Genomic DNA, 16,088 nt, shown 5'->3' with positions numbered 1-16,088 from the left:
TTATGGGATAAAAGAAAGATTTCCATCATATTCTATATAATAAACCAATTGCTTATGAAACTACAAACCTATTATGTAAAATGCTATACTTTTTATTTATCATGTAAATTTATTTTTCCCTTCCTCCCACTCCCACCAGCATGGCTACTATTAAATACAAATGTGTGTATGTAAGCAAAATCATTCTATTCATAACTTTTTATTAGTTGTTCAGCCATTTGTTCAATTCTTATTCACATGTTATCATAAATCAACTACATGGCATGAGATACTAGAAAGTTTCTTTGTTTCTCTTGACATTTCATTGGTTCCAATAATTTAATAAAAGAGCCATAAAATATGGCCTTCTATTTTGATGGTACCAAAAGAAGAGGCTGCAGAGGTCCAGTCCCTATCCAGATTTCTACAGGCTTCCACAAGAAGGAATGATCTAAGATAGAGACAAAGACTCAGGAAAACATGAAAAGGCAGAGACATGGAAAAACAGAAACATAATAGTTGCACAGACCCAGAATAGGGGAGATAGAGATAATATGAGAGAATGAAAAGAAATTAAAAACAGACTTTCCTTAAAAGGAAAATTATTATGTATTCCAAAAAAATCTGAAAAAAGCAACTTCATGCTAAATTATATAGAGTCATTTATACTACATTCATTTTTTGGATTTAAATTGTACATGACCAGTGGGAAGCTGTCTGCAATTGTAACCAATTTCTCTTTGAATCCAGACCTCAAACCCAACTCTTTCCCCCTTTAAGAGCACAGAGGTCAGCAGTAATATTGAAACAGTGTGAAAGTTGAAGTGTTTGAAAATCACTTGCAAGTGTGATTAATGGTATGCTGGCATTGTCCACACTGGCAATCATTCTAATACATTGGGTGGACTTGTAAAACATTCTAGCTTTCTACCATCTACCAACATATGCATCCCATCTGCAGTAAAGCAACATTCAAAACAAATGAATCCCAATTGCAAACACTTGCCCTCTACAATTGCCATTTCTTATTAAAAATATCAAATGGCACTTTTATCAGGTAATCAAAAAGGATGCTTCTTTTTTAAAAAGAATACCAGAATCAAATAACAGTATTAGGTTTGCTCAATATAGATACACCTAAATGAATTTAGGATTTAGTTGTGGGTTTTTAATCTTATTTATTAAAATAGAAACATCAGCTCTTTAATAATTATTGTTGAATTATCTGTTATCTGTCCTGATTAGAGCACAGAGTAATCTTTTCAATCAACTTTTCTAATAGGTCAATAGAAAATTATGCCATTCATGGATTAACAGTTTTCAAAGAATTCAAATATAATAAAGTTCACTATATTGAACACAACTGAATCTTCCTCTGGTAAATGAGAAGATACTTTAGCTTAGAGTGGTTTCAGATCATCACTGTAAAAATAAATTACATATCCTAGCTGTGCAGTAAATGCTGGGTCATAGAAATTTTCAGTGAGAAAAAAATGCTAGATACTGTTTATTGCATTTTGATGCTCTCCAGCCAGCTAATTTTATGTTCCATTAAATGTTATGGTGGGAATATTGTTCAAGTTCAAGAACTTTCCTTTTAAAAACAACATTGAATGCTACAGCTATGTTTTCAGGTCTGAATTTGCTCCCTTTGAAATGTCTATTTTCTGGAGAGGGGAATATCTTTTACATAAACTAAAGAACAAAGTATAAGGAGTATATTGTTCTAATCAGAGGTATGTGAAAGGATCAGCAGTAAATCATTGAAGACTCTTTCATTTCAAACCTTGATTCACTCCATTGCCCTTCATGCATTCTGCAGTTTAACAAAACTGAATAAATAGCTGTTCCCTTTTTGACTTTGCTTACTGTCTCTGTACATTGGCACAGTACCACCCCCCCATACATACACATGCACAACCATGCCTAGAATGCCCTCTACAACTTCCCCAATCTCCTTGAGGCCTTCTTAGATTCTCCTCTATACCAGAGAGATTTTTTTTTTCCTTTTCCTATTTTACTGCAATATTTTGTCTGATATTTTCCTTTTCTCTCTTACACTAAGACTAAAAACCCAGGACTAAGGACTTCTGTCTTATACTGATGTCTCTGCCATATCCTTCTAATCACAGTTAAGCAAGGACAAGGCCATTTTTTGTCTCTGTCCCCTGAGACAACTGTCACGCCTCAAGCATAATCCAGGCTTAATGTACTTCATAAATGTTGAATGACTTTGGGCTGGCTTCAGAAGTCTCTGTTCTACCATTTGTTCTATGTGACCTCAGACAAGTAACTGAATCTCTGTATTTTTATCTGTGAAATAAGGAAATTAGACCACATGATTTCTAAGGTTCCTTTCACTGATTAAATTCAATGATGTCATCAAAATTTATGTGAACATTTTGTTGCCTTAAAAGAAAATAACTTATTAAATTCAATAGACTTTTGTTAAGTGCCTTACCCACATGCCAGGAGCTTAGGCTACAAAAACAAATTGAAACAGTTCCTTCTCTAATTGAACTTTCTACTTTTTTTTACAATTAAGTAAAGATATATTTAAATTAAAAATTTTCAAAAACTCACTAATAATTGGAGAATCAAGAGAATCAATAAACCAGCAAACATTTATGATGGGCTCATTATTATGAGTCTTATTGGAGTTGGGGTTCCTAACAGAGGGATGGGAGGAGAGACCATTCTAGGCATGAAGAATTGGGGTGGGGGGGTGGGCGGGGAGAGGGAAAGGAGTTGGTAACAATGGAGTAGGAAGTTGTAATGTCATATCTAGAGAGTCACAAGTAGATCTGGCAAACTAAAGTATAGAGTCCATAGGAGCAAGAAATGTGTGAGGCTGGAGCCAGCTATAAAAGGCTTTTTTAAATGCTTTTTATCAAAGAGGCGATAGGAAGTCATTGAAGATCATTGAGCAATGCAGTAACATCACAACTACACCTTAGGAATATCAATCTGACAAGTGTGTGAAGGTTGATTTGGGGAGGAGAAAATCTGGTTGCAGAGAAACCCAGCAGGGTAGTTTTCTAGTAGGGGAAAAGTAATGAGAACCTGAGCTGGTTGTGATATGAATGGAGACAAAGGTGCATGTCGCCTAAGTAGAAGTGACAGGATTTGGCAATTGATTTAATAATAATAATTATCCATAAGAATGTAGAATATAGTTAAATGACAAAGTTTTTTCAAGCTGATGGGCCATTATATGCAAATAAAATTATTTTGTACATAGATACTTTATAACTGCTTTGTTCATTAATTTTAAGAACTGCATTCTACCAGCAATCTCACATAGCTGTGAATTATGGGATACATATAAATATACATGTATATGTAAGGCCATCTCTTAAAGCATGGGAGGAAAATGAATGGGAAATGATGAAATTATATTTTAAGTCTACTTTTGGACCAGCCCTTCAAGTATATATATATTTTTTTGGAATCTCAAAACAAGTACCTAGAAAGATAGAGGAAAGATCTAGTGTTACCAAAATCATCAAGGTTATTGACTGATAATGGCTTTCTTGAAACGAGACCTGCATTTTTTAAAACCTTTTTCAGAAAAAAAATTTCCCTATGTTAGGCCTATATAGAGATAACACAAATAACCCTTGTAGTTTGTTAGTTTATTTAATATTGTTTGCCAGTGAGGATTCAGACACAAACCTATTAGTACTTCAAAACTTTCTTTTTGTATTTAGCACTACTGACTGCCAATATACCTCATTATCAGTAATTCTTCAAAGATCTTCAGGACAATAATCAAAGCGAAAAAAATTTGTAGTAGTTTCCTATGATAGATGATGGATAAATACAAAGTCTTGAAGGAATTAAGGGGAAAAAATGATAACTTTTTCCTCTAAAAATTCTACATAGAGATTTGGATTTAGTGATGTCCAAGAGTTCTATGGAACTTAAAAGATTTACAAAATGTTTTCCTCAAAACCTATGTGAGAGATATTGAGAAAAATACTCCCATATCCCAGGTGAGGAAATTTAATCCCAGAAGAGCAAAGTAATTTGCCTTCAAATTGTCTAGCTCATAAGTAACATAAGCAGTTTGATTTTGACTTGTGTTTCTTACATGATGCCATGCTACTTCTAAAATCATTTATTCTTTAATTCATTCCTACAGTCCTTTCATTTAGTTTTCAAGTCTTTCCCAGTTTAAAAAAATTGTTCAATATCCCATTTAAACTCTTAGTTTATTAAATAATAAATTGTCTTAGTTACTAAAAGTTCAGATAGTCACTCTTTACAGATATTAATTAAATAATGCCAGTATATTGTTATTTAATGAAAGCTAAAATATTTGAGAAAGTCAAACCATTGCAGTATTAAACACAAAGAAGCATGTATTTCCTTTCTACCTCCCCAGAAAACAATAAATATTTTCTTTAAGAACATTAGTAAAATATTCACTTTAAAACCAACAAATAATAAAAATAATTAAGGCCACCTCACCTAACTTATTCATTCTTTTGCACCCATTTCACATATGATTGTATTTTCTGTAGTCTATGGCATATTGTTAAAATATGATTGTCTTTGCAATTTAACTGATTCAAAACCAGTCATGAAAATTCTTGAGATGTCAGCACAATTCTTGGATACAGCTGCAAAGTTACACCTGTTGACTAACTTATTTAGAACTTTCAAACTGTCAAATTTTCATTTCTTAAGTATCCATTGTCTTAAAATTTTTGAAATGTTTGGTATTCACTTGGTCTGTTCAATTTAATTCAAACAATTTAATTCAAAATATTAAGCATCTAATTTGAGGTCAATAATAAATAATATTATAATAATAAATAAATAGTACCATTTATAAAGTGCTATAAGGTTTGCAAAATGAGACTGTGGACGAGACAAAAAGATCTCTACCTTCATAGAGTTTATGTTCTGTTAAGGTGAATATGACAAATTCATTGTTGTTGTTGTTAAGTCAGGTCAACTAATTCTTCATGATCCCACAGCCCATGGGGTTTTCTTGGCAATGACAGTGCAATTGTTTATCATTTCCTCCTTCAGTGGATTAAGACAAATAGAGGTTAAGTGATTTGCCCAGTTCACCCAGCTAGTAAATGAAGTCATACTTGAACTCAAGTCTTCTTGTCTATAAGCCCAGTGTTCTATCCATTGAGCTACCTGGCTGCCTCCTAAGACATTCACAGATGACTAAATATAAACCAGATGTATATGACCATGATTTCATCATAAAATAAGGTCTTTACATTGCTATCCTCATTAAAACTATTGTACATTTTTAATTTTTAAAAATAATCACCATTTCAAAATCATTGTAAAATGTGGAGAAAATTCCTTCTTGACAGCATGCCATTTTTTATGACTCTATTTTTGATTCTTATTGCTTTCTACTTGGCATCATGATGGCTATTGAATATTTTATATATGTTGCCAACCACATAGAAATAATTCAGAGCATTCCAAAGCAGGGCAACTGGGATTCATCAGTACAAGTGGATAAATGAGGACAGCTGATGTATGACACATTTTAACAAGGGTAAAAAGTTCAAGAAATAGAGTATTTAAAAGTCTGATTATTTTTTGCATGAGAACTGTTATTTTTGGATGATAATCTAATTACAGATAGGTATCACTTTAAGATTGAGTCTCTGCTATTCTCCTGACACAGCTGTGTCAAATTAGAAAATATTTGCCTCCCAATCTTTACCTACATTTCCATTTTTCACAGGCTCACTCACGAGCAGGAATTCCTTACAAATATTGCCAAACTGAGAGGAACAATATAGTCAAGTCCAAACAGGTGGAAAAAAGGGAGAAAATTAGTACCAGAAATAACTGATGAAGATAATTCCTAAGATCAGTGAAAAAGTAAAAAGCATTTTACTTAGTTTAAAACATTCCAAATGCCTGTTCAGAATATAAAGGCTTGTCACTTTAGTCTTTCTAAGGAGCAATTTGCATGTATTAAGTAGATTTATAATTAAAACTGGACACGAACTCCAAAGAGATATTTAAATTCTTTTTTTTTTTTTTGGTCTGAGGCAATTGGGGTTAAGTGACTTGCCCAGGGTCACACAGCTAGGAAGTATTAAGTGTCTGAGGCCAGATTTGAAACTGCCCCTGAAATACTTAAATTCCTAAAAAAAAAAAAAAAAAAAAAAAAAAAAAAAAAAAAAAATTAGAATTATCAATAAAATTGATGGAATTAAGGAAAAGAATAAGACATATAGGGAATAATAGCCATCATTGTTATTATTTTCAGTGCAACAATTGATTGCAAAAAAAAATGTCCTTCAAGAAGCAAAGATATTATTCATTTTAAAGGTTACTAGTATTTACAAGAATATGTAGAAGCAACACACACAATTCTCTCAAATTAGAGTGCCAGATGGGAAATAGAAAGCAGTAACATACATCCTTTCAAAGTAGCTTTCAGAAAGCTAGTTTTATGTTTTTGTTTTTTTGTTTTTTTTTTTTTTTTTGGTATATATAGTGTAAAGGAACATTTAACAATTATTTTTCAAGAGTTGGTGAAGAACATAATACTCGTGGGAAACTATCCACCAAACATCTGTTTTCTCTGCCAATCTTCCAGAACAGGCAAGAGCAAAACCATGGGGGAAAAAGTGATTTAACTGTATCACAATTCTTTCCTACTTAGATTGTTTGTTTTTTTGAAAAGCTAAGCCAAGATATCCAATGCTGTGTTTCTGTATGCATAGTTTTAAGTATTTTTATTAAAAGTATTTAAAAGATTTGAATGTTTCAAATATATCTTTATGAATAGTCATTCCAAGGGGCATTATTATGCCCCTTGGCTTTTTAGCTTATTAGCTATACCAAGATACTGTCATCCTTAACTCCTCATTTTAATAATTTCCTATTGACCAAATCCTGTCATTTCTACCTTGTTAATATCTCTTGTGTAATCACCATTCTCATGACTGACATTAGCACCACCTTGTAAAGGACTTCATCACCTCTCACCTAAACTACTATAATAACTTCTCGTTATTTTCCTTGGTTCCAGGATGTCCCACTTTAGTGCATCTTTTTCTGCCTCCATAAAATATAGTATATGTCTTATATCATTAGTAAAATATTCAGTACCAGCTACCAAAGTGATCTTCCTAAAGTATATGTGTAATCACATAAGCCTGCTCTCTCTCCTCATTCAATACTCTAGTTCAGTGGTTCTCAAACTTTTGTTTTCAGTATCTTTATCCTATTAAAAATTATTGAGGATCTCTTGCAAAGCATTTTTGTTTATCTGGATTATATTTATAGACATTTACCATATTGGAAATAAAAACTATTTTTGAATTTGTGGACCTTCTAAAAGGGTTTCAGAGATCCCCAGGATTCTCCCAGTAGTCCTCAAACTACAGCCCGCGGGCCAGATGCAGCAGCTGAGGACGTTTATCCCCCTCATCCAGGGGTATGAAGTTTCTTTATTTAAAGGCCCATAAAACAAAGTTTTTGTTTTTCCTATAGTCCGGCCCTCCAACAGTTTGAGGGACAGTGAACTGGCCCCCTAGTTAAAAAGTTTGAGGAACCCTGCTTAGAGACCATACTTTGAGAACCACTGTTCTAGTTGCTCCCTATTACCTCGAGGTTCAAATATAAAATAAATAGTCCTTTAAAGCTCTTCACGAACTTTTCTTCTCCTCTTGGCTTTTCTCAAGATTGAACTAAATTCCTACCTTCTGCAAAAAGCTATATGTGTATTGTGGGTTTGTGTGTGTATACATATAATATATGCATACAGTATATATGTGTGTTTATATATCTCAGAGATATGAGCCAGTGAAAATTTATGGAATCAGTTGATGGATTCTCCTACGTAGGAGGCAACGCGTGAAAGTTAGTCACAGGATTGAGAACAGAAAGGGAAAAGTAAGGTATATGAAAACTGGAAAGACAGGAAGGGGTCAGATATGTATACCCACACAAACACACACACATGTGTGTATGTATACATATATAGATACACACCTGTGTGTAAATACTTATATAATACACACCTGTGTGTGAATATAGATGATAGATATGAATGTTTATATGTTGCCATCCTCTTACAATTGCAAACTTCTTGAAGACAGAGACTGTTTTTGCCTTCCTTATATCCTCCTTTCTTAGCACAGTACATAGTACTTAGAAGGCATTTAATTAATAATTGTTAAACTTGTTGAGTCACCCCCAAGTCACCCAGGTAATAAACATCGGGGAAATTATTTGTATCACTTTGTCCCTATCCTTTTTTCCCCTCAAAAACAACAAAAAAATGGCATTGCTTTCCTTACCTAGATACATTGTGATAGGAAAAGCTAATAAAAAGTGCTTCCTATTCATGAGATGTGCAGCATAAATCTTTTACAAATTCACCACAAAATCTTAGTAATTTTAACATGTTATGGAAAAACCAAAAGTTTTTCAAATATGATATTAAATATAAATTACATAAAATGAATTATAAAATACAGAAAATATAAAATATACTTTAAATTTTCTTATGGAAATTTGGTGATACTTTGATTATCTGAAACATTACATATTCAATTTGTTCAAAAACACAACAGTTTTGTGATTCTCACAAAAAATAAATATTAAAATAAATGCCTATTTCTAATCAACTTTTTTATTATCTAATTTTTCTATTTAATTAGAATTTGGGGTTGTAATTTTAATTTTGTCATCTCTTGAGCAGAGCAACCATCTCCATTTGTATACGAAAATGGAGTGAAGAGAAATATATGTTGTGGGAAGTTGTGTAGATGGCCTCTTCCCCTTGACCCCAAATAGAAGAACCCGTCTTTTTAAAATGAATCTTTTCAGTATCACTGACAGTGAAATATTTGGAATTACCCAAGAAGGGCATCTGAAATAAATCACTCTGCTGATTGTTTACTGACCTCTGCAAGCCAGTCACCTCTCAGCTGATGATGCTTTAGGCTTAATATCAATGTTGCTTATTGTTTAGAAATAGTGTGCCCAAATCTTATCACTTCTTTGTCAAACATTGTAAATATACAAAAACGGAAATGGGGGTGGGGATGGAAACTTTTCTTATCTTAAAATATGGAAGCTATTTATTATGATTATTTTAAGCAAAATGACTGATGTGATAATAAATTTCTTCATAAATTGAAATACTAGATCATATGATGCCATATTCTTTACAGCAAGTTTAGCAGCATGCTTTTTGGTGCTGTCAGTATCATATTGTGAGATTATTTTCCGAATAACAGTGTAACGAATTTTATTTCGTATGGTGTACATAGGAAAAGTATAGCATAGTAACTTACTAAACTTAAAAAAAAATTGGTTTTTGTGGTAAAAATAATTGTATATTAATTTGCTTTTAAATATAGCTAGAATTTCACAGCATTTTTAATGCTATAGACAATGAACAGATTGTACTGAATTCTAAAGCTGAGTTTATTAAAGAAGTTCTAGAAGCTCAAGTGAACAATATATCTGGATAGTCATATTTGGATTTTAATTTGTTTCCTCCTTTTTTTTTTTTATTTCATTGGTTCCTATTTTTTTTTAATGAAATCAATGTCCAGACATTTTATTGCTGATGAAATATATCAGGAATTTGGATCAGCTCTATTAATAACAAAGGTATCGAATACATTTTAGATAGTGTTTGTGGTCCCATCCATAATATAGTTGGATAAATTTGAGAAATCAATGTGATTGATCTCTTCCCTCCAAATTTTATGCTAAATTTATTTTCAAATTATCTTCACAGGAAGAGCTCTGGCCTAAGAAATAAGATCATTTGACACACTCTTCCTTGATCACACATAATTCTCTTTTAAGCACTAAATTTTATGTGTCATTACTATGAATTTCCCTTAGTTTTAGGAGGAAAAAATATTGTATTATGTCTCTTAAGATTCATATTACTTATAATTTTAAATTTCTCTATGGAATGGAGGTTAGTAGGAATCAAGGAGCCAATTTATTCATCATTCAGACCCTGTCTACATTTTGCTAAGACAAGTGTTTAAGTCAGCAATGGAAAATGTTCAGTTCTAATGTTGGATGTCACTTAGAAATAGCATTAACCTTTTATTGCCACTTGAGATAGAATGAGAAAAATTCTCTTCTCTTCATTTAGTATTCTTTATGTACCAGCCTTGAAGGACACTGGCAAAAAGATTCCCAAAACTCTTAAGAAGGATAAATCTTCTGACAACTGCCAATTATCTATATGCAGGACTTCTTTAAGTCAATTATGAATGTGTTGAGTAGGAATTCACCTAAGACTATGTTTAAGTAGAGAGTAGACAGTAGGAGGAATCATGTGTATAAGAGAGACAGAGGCAGAATGGAACTAAATTGAGATAGTACTTGTACAACTGAGGAAATGCATACCATCAGAGAGCCAGGTATAGAGCAAGAGAATAATTTGTCTACAATTTGGATCTGTAGCCATGGAACATATGAGGAATGTGGCACAAGAATCAGTAAGCACAAATGTTTGGGCTTTGTTCTGGGTCCTTCTGCTACCCTCATCCCATATACAGTAACACTAATATTACAGAATGGATCAATAAATATTTATTAAGCACTTTATTAAGTGTCAGGTCCTCTATTAAGTGCTAGGGATACAAAAAGGGGTAAAAGACAGTCAATGCCCTAAAGGAGTTTACAGTCCTATGGGAACAACATGTGAACAAATTTCAATATTGGGCAAATTTCAGTATTGGACTTTCCTGATCCAAGGAGGGTCAGGTTTAGGAAGAAAGATAATCAGTTCTATTTCGAACATACTGAATTTAAGATGTCTACTAGATTTTCACTTAGAGATGTCTGAAAAGCAGTTGGCGATGCTGGATTGGATGACAACAGAGAGACAGGGATGGAAAAAGTAGAATTGAGAGTCATTAGCATTTTGTGGAGTTGTTTCACTCATGACCTGCTCTGTGATCTCACTTGGGGTTTTCTTGCAAAGATACTGGAGTGGTTTGCCATTTCCTTCTATAGTTCATTTTACAGATGAAAAATTAAGGCAAATAGCATTAAGTCATTTGCCCAAAGTCACACCGCTTGTCCAAGGCCAGATTTGAAGTGAAGAAGAGGAGTTTTGCTGGTTAAAGCTCTTATCCACTAACTGCCCAAATATCTGTATAGAGATGATAATTAAATCTATAAATGCTGACGAGCTTGTATTTTGTAGTCCTAAGCAGAAGAGAAGAATCGAAATTCTTAACAATTTTCAGATCTTCTAAAATCAATTAAAAGTATTAAAAGAGCAAAAGAAAAAATTAGACTGCTTTAATTTATGTCAGAGCCTCTAATGAAACAAATCATGAGTATTCAAAAGATATGGATCATAGAACAATTGCAAATTCTGGAAATTTCTGGAAATTTTTCTTCTAAAATGTCCAAAATAGTGTTGTTGTAGGATCGATGCCAATGTTATTAAATTATACTAAGCACAGTAAAATGATAAAAACCCTTCTCTGTCTTCATGTCTTCCAGTATGTTTTGATCTGATATTTTTTATTTCGGTTTTACTGCTTTCATTACTTTATAGTCATAGTTCCATTTATTCTTTGGAGATTTGCCTGTTACAAAATTAAACTTGAACTTTGTATAGCTGATAATTGCAGAGGTGATAATTTCCAGTAACTGGTGTCTGCTGGGAAATGAGTTCCTATGGCCTTAATTTTTTTTTTCCAGGTTGACCTTGGGGTTTGGGAAAAAATACTCCACTGCATGCAACTACTTCATGTTAGGAGAATCAGAAGGAAAAAGAAAAAAAAAGTATTACAAGATAAAGACAGGGGTGGGCATAATTTTTTGAGAAGGTAGTCCATTTTATTTTTAATAAAAATCTACCACCAGAAAAAATAGTCCATGCGGAAATACTAAATAAACCCTGATTCATAGTTATAATCAGCAAATCAAAATAACTTTAAATCCTAATGAATGAATGGTGACTTATGGGGCATCTTCTGAGGATTATAACATCAAAATTGTGAAAACCCAAAGCTCAAATTTTGAATGAAATAAATTGTTGTAATAATTTTTAAAGTTCAATTATATATATATATATATATACATATATATATATATATATATATGTCTCCTATCTAAAACTATCATTACCAAGCTTATGTTTAATAAATTTTTCCGCATATCTATGTAGGTTCTCTCCTCTTAAAAATATTTATTATCTTTAAGTAAATATAGCCTAAAATAACTGAATTAAATTTAATTTTAAAGGCTGTATTCCATATTTAGAGTTATCTATCAAATAGCTAGAAATATGTGTTGCATACACACACATGTTGCTAATATATAGTAAATAAATGCAACTATTACATCTATATAAGATTTTGTAAAAATAAAAAAAAATCTCAAAATATGAAACATTTGGTATTCACATATACTTTTAAATGCTAAATCATGTATATTTTACAAGAGATAGATGTCATTTAGACTTTTTTCTCTAAAACTTGTGCAAAGAACTGTAACATACTAGTAAATTATTTCAGGAAAACAATACCAGCAAAGCATTCTTTAATTAAATTTTAGACAAATACAGCCTTCAGCTAGTTCATTAACTTCCACAGGGTGGCAGTAATACAATATAGAACATTGGAATTAAAGCTCCATAGCTACAATGTAGTAGAGAACCGGCGCTAATATGCCAATTAACTACAATCTCCACTAATTTATAATAGAATAAATTAAAAATGTATCTTTTAACTTTTAAAGAGCATTTAAATTTTTAATTATACTTTTTTTTTAGAATATGCTAAAATGAAAAGACTGATTAATTTCTGTCTTCCTGATAGGTAATTAACAAATGTATGATGGTAGTATAGGATATTCTAAAGATCTCAGCTTGAATATGAACAGAAAGCACTTTTAAATAGAACCATTACTGAACTTAACTTCTGAAAAGGAATATGTAGTTTATCCTTGAAGCAGAAGAGAAGGAAGAGCAGCTCTTATTTTCTGTCTATGAACTTATTTAAATGCATTTGAACAAATCATTTAACCATTATGGCTGTATGAACATGGGGACCGTTCTTTTTGATCTCTAGTTCCTTCTACTTATAAAGTCAATGATAGAAATCTTGAATTATAGATCAGATATCTAGTCCAACTACATTATTTAAAAGGTAAGGATAATGACTCTAATGGAGATTGTAACATTTACCCAATATCATACAAGTAGTAAGGATTTGAACCCAGGTTCTCTGAAAACAGCACAATTTTCCTTCCATTGAACTACATTTCCTGAATCTAATGACTTTGTAAAAATTTCAACTATAAGATGTTCATTCTTTGTATAATAGAGCAATCCCAAGAGTTAATTCATTCAAAGGAAGTATATTAGTTAATTATATATAAGCTATTCATTGAACTCATGTCTGGAGAAATTTTTATGGGGGGGAAACACTTTTTAGGAAACATTTAGATATTGACAAATGAAAATTGGGAGATGAGGTGGAAAATAATAAATATGGTTAACTACAGTTACTCAAGAAACATCAATTTTGATGGAAAGTCAGAGGGCCACGTGTAACTAGTGAATAAAATAGCAGATTAAAAAACGTTGGACTAAGTTCTGTCCCCTTTGGGATGTTTGAAAAACAAGTTAAAACAACTAGAATTAAATATGACAGGGTGTATACTTCTATGGCTAGCCAAGTTCCTGCCCTTTCTTATCTATAATATCCTCTGCTAGTTTCATGTAGACAAACACATGGAAAAGAAGCAATGCATTTGAGATAAAACATATGTATATAAAAGAGTCTGGCTGTTTTGACTGTAATGTTTTTTTTTTTTTTGCTTTGTTTTGTTTTTGGATGGCCTTGACTGTAGACTATTTGACTGATAATATCATTTAAACATCCAAGTTGGGTTAGCATAGACAATGCTTCTTTAATGTTAAAAATGCATATTTTCATAGATCTAGAAAGAATAATCCCACTAACCATAATTTTGTCTGCCTTTAATGCCTTTATAGTAAAAGGTTTACAATTCCCATTCCATCGTTTCTGACAAGAAAATAGACTTATAAGACTAACAATCTGAAAATTGTAGTAATATACTTTATTATAAATCCAATTAAATTAAATATTTCTTAGAAATTTCTTTTACTGAAATTGATTTTTAGGAATAGTGATCTATATTGTCACCATTTTAGTTTGAACTTGGAGAATTCTCTAACAAAACAACATGAGGAAATTCATTAATAAAATTATATCACTTAAATGTTCACAATAACAGCAAGAGAAAATTCAGAAAATTCATAATTATATCAAAGAAAAATATAAAATATATGCAAAATTTTCACTTGTGAAAAAGAGGGACAAATAATTTCTAAGGCAATGACATTTCTTCTTTACCTCATATTCATGGGAATTTTGCTAGAGATATTAAATTTAAATTGAATTTTCAGTTGAAGGTGGCAAAATTCTTTAAGAATAAGTTGTCTTTATTGTTTTACTCTAAATTGTATAAGAAGTAACCCTATCCTAGAAAAGTGTCCTCACTCTAGAAGAAAGATTAATGCTTGAGTGACAGAAAGGAAAACCAATATTATTTCCAGAATGAGAGAGAGTCTCCTAACCAGAATCAGGGGAGACAGTGAGATTTAAAAGTCATAAAGGGTGGTTTTTCTGTCAGACTGAAAAATTAACAAAATTATCCTCTTGGTAACTTATATACTCTGATCTTGAATATTCCCTGCCAAGTGGTCTAGTACTCAGTTGGCCAGACCAAACCTGGAAATTCAATCCCAATAAGTAGGGGCATTTTGGTAAATGTTTAAGTAAATCACTCAGGGGAAAAAAGACAGATAACACACTTTTCAGTTTAATCTTCATTATCATTTTTCCCATCACTTCTTAAAATGTAGAAATCAAAAAGAAAGAAAATCAAGCCCTAATTTCTTGTATCTGCTGATTTGTGATAGGATTACACTGATTATTTGATAATTAGCTCTGGTGAGCTAGCTCCAGCATCCTCTGTCCAGTAGGACACATAATTATAATTTCAATGTTATCTATATTGAACTACTGAAAGTATCTGACAGTATTAGAATATTAACAGATGTAAAGTACATGTTTCAACATACATTTTAAAATTACAACTAATATTAACATTCTTTATAAAAATGTTTATGATCTTAGAATTGTCTTGTTTTAGAATCTGATTTATTATTCATTTCTTACATATCACTGAACATCACATTCTGATGAATCATACCAACATATCTGCATAGTTAAATAAATGAAATCAAGAAGAGACAATAATCTCTATGCTCATAAAGTATCCAAGTCACTCTATAAAACCATGTCAAAACTCTACAAAACAAACAAACAAACAAAAAGATCCATGGGTTTTTTTTTAGTGCTGCCATGCATTTCTCCATTTTCCTTTATTCTCTGACTAGATATTATTTATGAATTGTCATCCCTCTCAAAAAATCAACTGATAGCCTACCTTCTCAAAACGAGTTTCTCCTAACTTAATAAAACTTGTTAGTTGTTATCTGTTATGCTGAAAGAGGACCAAATGACTTCATTATGTTGGGGTCAAAAAATGGCCAAACTATTCAACTGATGACGAGGGCCTAGGGCTACATTAGAAGTCTACTCAAAGCATTTAAAATAGGAAAAAAAAAATGGTTGCATTAAAAAAAGAACGAAAGAAAAAGTCCACTCAATCTGGAAAAAGCATATACTTAGCATAGTTTTCAGGGGCCCAGAATATATTTCATAAAACAATGAATTACTAAAGTAAAAACCTTAGTGTGGGTGTCTGTGGCATATTTGTGAAAATCACCAATAACTCAAATCACCAGCATTTAATAAGTGTCCACTATGGATCAGGCACTGGAGATACAAAGAAAGATGGGGGGCAGGAGATGTGGGGAGAGAGTTCCTTAGCTTAAGGAATATTCAGAGTCTAGTGGAGAGACAACATGCATGTAAATATGTGTTAACAAAATACATGCCAAGCAATTTAGAGATAATCACAAAGGAAAGGTACTAAGATTAAGGAGGACTGGGAAACGCTTCTTACAGAAAATAGACCTTAGCTGAGATTTGAAGGTAATTTAGCTGGTGGAGATA

At 32.0% G+C, this 16,088-nt stretch overlaps 1 protein-coding gene across 4 annotated transcripts in view; it reads left to right on the top strand.

Annotated features, from left to right (window-relative positions):
* CACNA2D1 (calcium voltage-gated channel auxiliary subunit alpha2delta 1) overlaps window positions 1–16,088 on the top strand; it is a 688,069-nt gene that overhangs the window by 590,411 nt on the left and 81,570 nt on the right. The window lies entirely within an intron of this gene.

This window comes from Antechinus flavipes, chromosome 5 (genome assembly GCF_016432865.1).
Source record: "Antechinus flavipes isolate AdamAnt ecotype Samford, QLD, Australia chromosome 5, AdamAnt_v2, whole genome shotgun sequence".
NCBI classification, from domain to species: Eukaryota; Metazoa; Chordata; class Mammalia; order Dasyuromorphia; family Dasyuridae; genus Antechinus; species Antechinus flavipes.
This window is presented reverse-complemented; position numbering and strand designations above follow the sequence as displayed.